This window comes from Chelonoidis abingdonii, chromosome 16 (assembly GCF_003597395.2).
Source record: "Chelonoidis abingdonii isolate Lonesome George chromosome 16, CheloAbing_2.0, whole genome shotgun sequence".
Taxonomy (NCBI): Eukaryota; Metazoa; Chordata; order Testudines; family Testudinidae; genus Chelonoidis; species Chelonoidis abingdonii.
In genome coordinates, this window is record NC_133784.1 from 27,205,766 (window position 1) to 27,216,866 (window position 11,101).

Consider the following 11,101-nt stretch of genomic DNA (forward strand, 5'->3'; position numbering starts at 1 on the left):
GCATAATTCGCTACGGCAACCCTGGAGGACCAGATAGAGAGCGGCCTAGAGCCGCTGGATGTAAGAGTCTCAGCGATTGGCCAGCTCTGTAAATTTGCCAGTGGTTGGTCACGCGCCCGAGTGAGAAATAAGGCGTAGAGCAGCAGGGCTCATTTCCTGCCTCAGTGCCCAGTTGTTTTTACGCACTAGTCACAACCCCTGACGCGACCAGGTACCAACGGTGGTATCTGGAGGCTCCTTCGTGGGAGAATGACATGGATAAAATGTGGGGATAAAGGACAAAGCCACCCACGTGTGGAACAGTGTGACCCCTGACAGAGCGTGGCCTGTTAACCTCACAGCCTTACAAGGTGACATCACAGCACATGACATGGCCTGGCCTGCTAACATCGCAGTCTGGTCTCCTGACATCACAGCACATGGCCTGGGCTGCTGACATTACAGCCTGTCACATGACATGGCCTGGCAATATCATAGCACATCACAGTACCTTGCTTGATGACACCACAGCACATGACAGGATCTGACTGAGTAGCATCACAGTGCTCTGGGTTGAAGCACCATGGTGCAGCGTAGCATGTTATAGCTTGATTTTTTGGTACAATGACATAGCTTGACCTGATCTGGCGGCATTATGGTGTCATGACACACCAGGGCCTAGACTGACAGTATCATGGCATTATAACATCATTTGTTAAAGTAGAAGCACCGTAATGGGTTCTGGCATTGTTTGTCAATGTTGTGCTGCCATGACACTATGGCAACATCACAGTGCCATGATACATCATAGTGTTACATGTCTGTATTCTGATGTCTTCGTATTTTGTACATGCATTCCACACTTATTTGATTATATGTTCTTTCTGTGGTGGCTAATGCCCTGTACCAATTCAATAATATATGGGAGGGTGCACTTTATACTGTATTTCAGCAGTAATTGTGCAAAGAAGTATACATGTTGTGAATTTAAGATTTTGCAGGAAACGTGATTTGTGTCCCACAAATGGCACATTGCTGCTTAAAGTTGTTATCCTGTATTTTTCATTTGTCATTATTTCCATTAAACATAGATGGTCACCCTCTGTGTGACTCCAAGCTCGATTTTGTGGAGGATCACCTTGCCCCTGAGCAAGACATCCAGGTCAGCGCTGCACTATAAACTTTTATCAAAGTGGTGATGTTGGTTAGGGTGTGATTTTTTGCTACATTTCTGTACCTGCAAAAATCCTTCTGTAGATGCATTTATACTGGCATAAAAGTATATTTACTGGTATAGATTATTTTGCTTGGGGAACTAATATAAACTAAATTGGCAAAAGCATTTTGCTGGTAGAAGCTGCGTCTACACTAGGAGGGTTTCCTGGTATGGCTATATTGCCGCAGCTATATCAGCAAATGTTTTCTAGTAAGAACTAGGCTTCAGCCTTTGTGTATCTCAGTTTCCCTTCTGTAAAATGTGGATAACAACACTTACCAATCTTTGTAAAACACTTGGAGATCTCTGGGTGAAAAGTGTAAAGTATCATTTTCTGTATCATCACTGTATCATTCTCAGTGTCATTGCAACTCTGTTAATTTAGTCAATGACTGTAACTGTAGCCTCCATGCAGCGAAACTGATCCATTCTTAAAATGGCTTCTATAACAGATCATCATTTCTTTTCACTTGCTTACTGCCTAATTTTGCTCATAATCTGTTTTGGTGGTACAAACCCTACAGGATCCAAAAGGTGGCCCTTAAAGCCCTTGTGACACACCATCCCCAAAATTCCAGTTTCTCTAATGAAGCAACGCAATGTCTTCATCATGGAGAGGGGCGGTGCAAGAACCCAGAAGTGGTCCCTGGAAATTAAAGAGGAGACTGGACAGCTGCCCTTAATTTTCAAAAGCCTCATCTAAAGAGGGCAGTCTCATAGGAAAGTAGGCATTACTGATAAAAAAAATTTAAAAAATTCTGAGGGGGTAGGTTAAGCAACATTTTATGTTTACTTTGTGTTATGAATTGTATTTGATTAGGTAGTCAAAAAAAAACTGAAGAGAGTTATTTCTGTGTTGGCTCTCCAAAAATGGATAGTTAGATCTCTCTTCTAAAAAGAAGGGGTTTTTTTCTGATCAAAAAATCTCTTATTGCTTGTAGGAAGTATACTGGACTAGGTCTTGGCCATGTAGTCCAAGTAATAGAGAAACTTACTTGTTTTTTCCACCTAAGGTATGGCTGTTTTGTCTTTAAGCACATTTCATAGAATATCAGGGTTGGAAGGAACCTGAGGAGTCATCTAGTCCAATCCCCCGTTCAAAGCAGGACCAATCCCCAGACAGATTTTTGCCCCAGATCCCTAAGTGACCCCCTCAAGGATTGAATTCAAAACTCTGGGTTTAGCAGACTAATGCTCAAAACACACACATACACTCACTCTCCCCCCACACCCCCCAGAGGTCATTTAGCAGGCCAATATTCTCTCTCATTTGTTCTCTCTTATGCACAGTTACACAGAAGATTAAGTTTTACAAAAAAATAAGCCTCCACTTGACCCTAAAAACTACATTCACTCTGAAGTGGATGTGACATGTTAGCATGGAATTTGCAGGGTGTCACACAAAGCTGGTTCTGGGATTTGATTTGCAAGGAAACTGAAATACAAGAGAAAGGGAAACTGAAATAGTTTGAGGAAAATCCCCCAATAACTGTGTTGGTAATGTTGTTGTAGCCATGTTAGTCCCAAAATATTAGAGACGTTAATATCTTTTATTGGACCAACTTCTGTTGTTAAAGAGACAAGCTTGCAAGCTATCCAAGCTTAGACTTAAATGTTAACACAGGTCTTTTTAGCACACTAGCAGGAGTTCTGCTATCACAAGTGTCTGTCTGTCCAGGCCGGAAGGCTCACTTCCAGCTTCAGTGTAGCCATATCCTGAGTGGCTCAGTATGTTGTCTCTGAAACATTCCCATCCTCTGACAAGTCAGGGACTGAAAGATGGAGAATTTAAAAAAAGATTTGATTTATAAAAACAACTGTCAAGAGAATAAAATGTATTGGCAGCAAATTATGGCAGTGTGTAGCGAGGGGGGTCCCCTCCCCCACGCTCCTGAGACAAGGCATAGGCTAGAGACCCTGCAGCCCCGGGGCAGAGGCCCGGCTGCCTATCCCCTCCCCTAGGAAGTCAAGGGGCGGGACCGGAAGTGCAAGGCCCCCTCGGCCTGTCCCCGCCCCCAGGAAGTCAGGGGGCGGGACAGGAAGTATAAAACCCCGGTCCCAACCCTCAGTTGGGGGAGGCAGCCAGAGAAGGCAGATGTGTGTGCCCGAGCTCCTGCTGGGCCCGGCCTACCCCGCGCTCGGTACCCAGAGGGGTCCTGGCCTGACCTCCCCTGGGGCCAGTGCCCAGAACAGCAGGCCGTGCCGTCGGACGCCCGCTCTGGAGAGGACTGGAGCGGACCGCCTGGACCCCGGTACCCCGAGGACTGGAGCGGACCGCCTGAGCCCCGGTACCCCGAGGACTGGAGCGGACCGCCTGAACCCTGATACCCCGAGGACTGGAGTGGACCGCCAACTGCCGAGCCAGCTGACGAACCGATGGTCTGGGAATCCTTGGACGACGCCGGCGTAGGGCAGGTACCAAGGGAGGGGGAGGTTGGAAGCAGCCCGGGGGCGGCTGACTACTGTCAGGCCGCAGAAGGCCCCGAGCCGATGGTCGTGTGCGTCGGCCAGGATCCCCACTGACCCTCCGGTTGGTGTGTTTCGGTGGGAACCCTGCCCCTCACCCGGTCAGTGTGTTTCGGGCCAGGATCCCCACTGACTGCCTTAGCGGCGACCGCCGCTACTAGGGCCCCGGGCTGGAACGCAGTGGAGTGGGAGGGCCTGCGTTCCCCCTGCCACCCCTTTAAGGGTGGCAGACTCCCCCTGTCCTTTGCTGAACTTGATCGCCTCCAATTGTCCCTAGCTCTGTCCTGCCCCAAAGGGCCGGAGCCCCTGGACTGAGTACTGCTCTGCCCTGTCCCGGAGGGCCAGAGCCCCTGGACTGAGTACTGCTCTGCCCCGTCCCGAAGGGCCAGAGCCCCCAACCTGTTGTTCGTTGCCCCATCCCGAAGGGCCAGAGCCCCCAACCTGTTGTTCGTTGCCCCATCCCAAAGGGCCAGAGCCCCCAACCTGTTGTTCGTTGCCCCATCTTACCTAAGGGCTTGGACTACAGATTCCATTCGCTCAGCCCCTGCAACCCGGGGCTGAGCCGCGGCGAAGGCCGTTACACAGTGATACATTCTTTACAAACCTTATGTTGGTATTAAAAGATTGTAGACTAAAAGTAAATGTAGTAACAAAAATAGCTATCATGAAAACCTCTCAAAGCACTCTACAAATATGGATATATTTAAGCCTCACAACCACTCTCCCTGTGTGATGGGTAAATATTTTAATATCTGTATTACAAATGGGGGATGAATGTCAGTAACAGAGAGATCCTGTTTCAGGGGACTTGTTACCCACACACAATTCTCTGTTACACATTCTCTAGAGCAGGGGTAGGCAACCTATGGCATGTGTGCCGAAGGCGGCACACGAGCTGATTGTCAGCGGCACTCACACTGCCCGGGTCCTGGCCGCTGGTCCGGGGGGCTCTGCATTTTAATTTAATTTTAAATGAAGCTTCTTAAACATTTTGAAAACCTTATTTACTTTACATACAACAATAGTTTAGTTATATATTAGACTTATAGGAAGAGACCTTCTAAAAACATTAAAATGTATTAACAGCACACACAAACTTAAATTAGAGTGAATAAATGAAGACTGGGCACACCACTTCTGAAAGGTTGCTGACCCCTGCTCTAGAGCAACCACCTTTACCTTTCCAAGGGCTCAAGGCATAACCCTGTTAATTTAGGCACCCCCACCCTTTCCAAGATCCTTGGGCTCCGGGCAAAAGGCACCCATCCTTACCCAGTTACTAGGGCTTCTGCAGGTTTGCAGGACTTTTTATCAGTGAAAGAGCCTTCACAGTAATATCCTTATCCTCTATTAACAATTACCAAACAGAATACACATGCTAAGCATACAGTGCTATGCTTACCAATCCTGATCATGCAGGCAGACTTTCCCTGTTGGCCAGGCAAGGTTGGTCTCGCCTGGGTTCAGGTTACTGCACATCATGGTTGTGCAGAGGATTCTTAGCAGCTCTGATCTTAGGCTGTGTCTTAGAGGTGAGTTGTTCTTCTTCCAAGTCTTTCGTTCTCCTTTTTCTTTTGCTGATCTCCTTCTTGGACCCCAGTTTATACAGTGAAACTTGAGTCCTGCTTAGCTTTACCTTAACCAATCCTTTCACTAAAATATTACTAAACAAATCTCTAACCAATCCTGACATATTGTAAAACGATTCTTTAACCAATCATATCCCACCACCTAAATTAATTTACACCTAGCAAAATTAATTATGTAACCGACAGAAACATTAAAGAACCAGACAGAAACCATACAGATAAATAATAGAGAAGTGGGTACCATAAAAACAAAAAAAATAAAGAAATGGGGATTTCACAACCACAACTATTGATAAGTGATTTTTGCCAGACAAAATGCTATCAAACAAAGTTTTCTTTAACAATCTTAACATCTGTTTCTTTATCTGGTTATGGTGGGTGCTCTTAGGGCAGGATCATCTTCTTAACAGCCCAATATTACACTGTTTTAATATAATTTAGATGGAATGTGAGGATGTGATGTTCTGCTTCTTGGCTCATGGCTGCTGCTCTCCTGATACGGCTTCAGAGAAAGGCCTCAGACATTACAATATGACTACAGAAAAAGACCTAATCCTTACAAACTAAGTACTCAATGGCAAAGCTTATACCCTAGATCCTAGGATACATAATAGGTAAGAAGTTAGAAGTGGGAGGCCTATCTCATGGGGAGCCATTAGGCTGAGTTCATCTGAAAGTAGTTTGATAGCCTTGGATAGGTTCTATAGATGTGAAAATATTAAAGAAGCAAAGTCCTTCAAATATTTAACCATGTGCTTAATTTTAAGTACACAAGCTATGTAGGCAAAGGAACTACTTTTGTATTTAATATTAAGCATTAAATGTTTGCAGGACTAGAATCTTAGATCTTAGATTATTAGGGTTGGAAGGGACCTCAGGAGATCATCTAGTCCAGCCCCCTGCTCAAAGCAGGACCAATCCCCAACCGGCCTCCTCAAGGATTGAATAATAGTGAAAAACAAAGCTAAGAGGTGTCAGATTTATTTAATTCAAATAACAGCTTGAAGGAAATTGCTATATTTTCCTTTTCAATGTTTTATGAAGTGCACAGAATTTTACTTTAAAACTTTTATCTTTAGGCTTCAGCAGTAGCATAAATTATCATGGTGATTGATCTAGTGTAACAAACTTAATAGTGAATATTGTTTTTGGTTTTCCTTCGAGTATAAGAGTCTTACTATTACTTTATCTCAGTGCCTCAGTCAGAAGTTTTATTCCTACTTATACTCACAAGGGTGCTGAAAAGTCTGATATTTAGTATATCCAAAATACACTCCAGGGATCAGTGGATGACATGAAATGAAGAATAACTTAAGGCATCATCAGAGATGAAGTGTCATTCTCAATCCCCAGAGTAAGAGCACAGCATTGTTCTCTCCATGCTTTCCAGTGCTTGGTTGTGGAGTGATACAGCCTTGAAAGAAACTGCCTGCCCTTTGAACTGTGTTAATATGGATCTAAGAGTTCATGCCTTAGTGGCAGTTTTTCCTTATTGAAGGGAATGTTTAGGGGAAGGTTCAGATTTCATTTGGTAAAGTCAGTTTGCTTTTAATGGTACAATGCCAAAAAGAAGACACACAGCACCATCAAGTTGTGCACATAGCTAGCCATTTTAACTGTGAAGCCCTACTAATCTTACCCTTTCCTCCGCTCCACCTTCCCTCTTATGGATTGACCTTTACTTTTAATGTCATATTTCACATTCGATTGTAAACTCCTTGTACACTTGTTTGTATAGCATGATGGACCACTGACTTTGATTAGGGCCTATGTGCCCTAGAAAAGTGCAGGTGTTAAAGCTATAAACGCAAATACTCTGACTGGCATAAAAGATGCTATAAGGACATTTTGATAGGCCAGGATAAAACCCGAGAAACTAACTTTTCCCTAGCAGTGAATAACAGCAGCTTCTCCCTATAACCTGCTAAGTACTGTATATACTCATTCATAAGCCAAATATTTTTGGTAAAAAAGTGATGCATCAAAGAGCGGTGGTTGGTTTATAAATGGGTCTACACCAAAATTTGATTTTAAACTCTGTGGAATCATTGAATTGAATTTCTAATATATTGTCATTTTGTTTACCTGGAGCATCTGCAGGCATGGAGCCCCTCAGCTCCCGGTGGTCGCAGTTGGCCATTCCCAGCCAGTGGGAGCTGTGGGAAGTAGTGCACCACTTCCCACAGCTCCCATTGGTTGGGAACGGCAAACTACGGCCACAGGGAGCTGCAGGACTCCATGCCTGTGAACACTCCAGGTAAACAAAACGTCCAGGCCCACTAGCAGCTTACCCTAACGGGCCAGGAGCCAAAGTTTGCCAACCCCTGAAATATAGGATTGGCTTATGAAAGGGTCATACAATTTTCGCTATTTTTACCTAACCATCTTGCGGGGTCGGCTTATAAACGAATGGGCTAATGAACGAGTATATACGGTAACTCAGCTTCTTAACAAGAGAGCTTCTTTCCATGTGGTCTTGTTAGCTCTCTTATAGCCTGACCCCTATCAAAATGGCCTCCCACAGGAGGGCCTCCCACAGGAGCATCCATATAAGAAGACAGCAAACCCTTTCCTTTGGAGGGTTCTAGGTGCCAGATAAGTTTGGATAAGTTTAAATTTCAGTGAAACCATGTTCTCAGTTAAACACCAAACTAAGGAAATTTCAATACAGTTTGTAGGTGGATAAACCAGAATGACTGTCCTATACTGGGAGAAGGAAGTAAGCTGAGATAAAAAGGCCTTCCCTGCAGCTCTTTGTTTAGTCCCCAAATTAATTCTGATTTACTTGTGTCATAAACAGATAGCTAAGGGTTAATGTTTCTTTTACCTGTAAAGGGTTAACAAAGGGAACCAAACACCTGACAAGAGGACCAATCAGGAAACCGGATTTTTCAAAGCTTAAGGGAGGGAATTTGTGGGTGTTTCTTGGTCTTGGGTCTTTGTCTCTTCTGTTGCTCTCTCAGCTATGAGAGGATCTATCTCCAGCCTTTCTAAATCTTCTGTTTCCCAGTTGTAAGTACAAAGGTAGCAAAACAATAGGCTTTTATATGTTTTGTTTTGTATTTACATGTGTGTAGTTGCTGGAATGTTTAAATTGTATTTCTTTTTGAATACGGCTGTTTATTCATATTTTTCTTTTAAGCAATTGACCCTGTATTATCACTTTGATACAGAGATTATTTTTTTGTCTTTTTCTTTCTTTTTATATAAAGCTTTCTTTTTTTAAAAGTTGTTGACTTTTCTTTTTCTAGTTATGGCAAGGGGATAGGAATCTCTGTGCCAGGATTACTGTCTCTCTCAGGGAAAGACTGGGAGGGGGGAAAAGAAGGAGGGGGAAGGTAAATTGTCCTCTCGGTTTTGTGTTTCAAGGGATTGAAGCAGGGAAATCTCCTAGTATACCCAGGGCGGGAAAATCTGGGAGGAATTAAAGAGCAGGAAGGGAAATGGTTTATTTCTCCTTGTTTTAAGAATCCAAGGGACTTGGGTTCTTGGGGTCCCCAGGGAAGGTTTTGGGGGGACCAGAGTGTACCAGGCACTGGAATTCTTGGTTGGTGGCAGGCTATCAGATCTAAGCTGGTAATTAAGCTTAGAGGAGTTTATGCTAGCTTCTCAGGTTATGAACGTTAAGGTTCAAATCTGAGTAGGGAAAGCTACGACAACTTGTCTTTAGGAAGATGAGGTCCCTTGCATGCAATCTAGGTGGAAAGATCAGAAAGAATCTATTGTTGCCTGTAAGGATTGTCAAGAGTGTTTTTGTCTTGTTTTTAAAAGAACCTCAATGTGTTAGTACTGTACTGGGCAGGTGGGGTAGCTGATTAACTTAATTTCTGTCAGAATCATTTTTGTGTACTGCTCTCCAGGCCACATACCAAGGAGAAGCAAAGATGACAGCCAGCTTATTTTTTACCCCTCTTTGAGATATTCTTTATTAATTGTAGAAGATGTGTAGTAGTGTTTCAGTAACTTGAAATATCTTAGAACACATTCGTGTCCTGGAGCTTGAGTTTATAAGCAGATGCTAGCCTACATTTGCATCTAATTAAATAACTGATTTCTAAATAGTTGCTGCTGAACAACTTCTGTTCTGGAAATTCATTCCTGGTACTATGTTAGATTACAGCTGAGTGAGACAACTTAAATCGGTGTTGTTCCAGCAGAGTACTGTAATCTTCTGAGACCTTTTTTTTCCCCACAGAAATACTAAGTATTATATTGAGTAATTAGTCTTTTATCTGAACTTCACAAATATCATCAAGTATTATCCCCATTTCACATACAGTGTTTGTAATGAGCTCTGCCTACAAAACAATGAAGTGCATGACTCTCTAGTTAATAGACATCAACTGTTGCTGCTAACAGTTCAGTTTCTGACAATGTTAAAGCTCTTTTAGTTAAACTTTAACGTACATCAGAATTGGAGTTTGAGTATATTCATTTTTGGAATGGCCTTTCAATTTCTGTAGTCAGAAGCATAATTGTATCTCTTCTGAGAGGCTAGGAAGGGGTATAATGTGGACACATTTTCTTCTTAAACAGCAGAGACAGCTTTCAAGAGTCACCAAACCCTTCTATATTTTGGGCCATAGACCTTATTGGGATGGGTGCCGGGGCCTGAATTCTCAAAGTCAGCCCTTAGTGGCTATATAGTCAGGAAAACAAGTGCATTAGTCTCTTTAGTCTCGATTTTATTGCTCTGGGATTTCTTTTCACGCTTTGATTTCAGAGGAAATAGATTGACTCTGCTCCATTACTGCATTTCTGTGACCTATCTGACTATTAAGTTTGGGATTTAATTTGTTAACTCAGTAACTGAAGTTTTGCCAACACTAGAAAAGGTTTGCTGGTGTAGCTAGTGGAAACACAGCTTATATAAGCAAAAAAATACCAGTAAATAAACTATACCAGTGAAAGGATATTTTTTTCCAGTGGAACTGCATCTACACTAGATCTTTTGTCAGCATAGTGATGATGTTGGTTAGGAGTGAGGAGGGAAAATCACACCCCTAACCAACCAACATACCTATGCAAAACCTATGCTGGCAAAACTTAAGTGTAAACTAGGTCTAAATTCATGGGCATTGCAAGAGTAAGGCCAAGTCTACACTGTGGACATATACTAGTATAGCACTGTTGGTCAGGAGTATGAAGAAGTGTGATCTCTGACTAACATAGCTGTGCCACCAGAAGCCCTTAGTGTATATGCAGTTAAACAGGCAAAACTGGGCTTTTCCCAGCACAGCTTCTTTTGCTCGTGTGTGTGGAGGATGGTTTTATTGTATCAATAAAAAAGTGTAGCTTTGTTGATATAGCTGCATCCAATCTAAAAGCACTTTCCTGGAATAATATAGTCATAGTGGTATTCCTACACTACTACAGTGCTCTTAGTGTAGACAAGGCCTAAGAAGTAAATCTACCAGAGTTTAATGTCAACACTTGGACAATGATTTTGAATTGCTGAAACCTAAGTTTGACTCCATAACAGATTTGGTGCACTATTTTAATCAAGTGTAACATTTCTCATTCAGGAATATTGCAATTCCATTAGGACAGGAAGTGGTCACTGTTACTGAGTTTGTTTTCAGAACAAAAAAGACTTAAATGACTGTAAGTACAATCATTTTTTGGTCATCTGTTTTTAGTCCTGTTGCTTGTATACAGTATTAGTCACTGTTGATGGGTTGGGCAGTATTGACCTTTATAATGGAGTAAGACAAGTGGAGAACATTGCATTCCTGTGTTTTTAGTTGTATCACATGGTTACAAATAATCATTTTGTTCAGTTTCAAAGCAACTAGGAGTTTGTCTCATTAAAGGAAGGAAGCATGTTGTCTGTACAAACAGAACCTGGGTG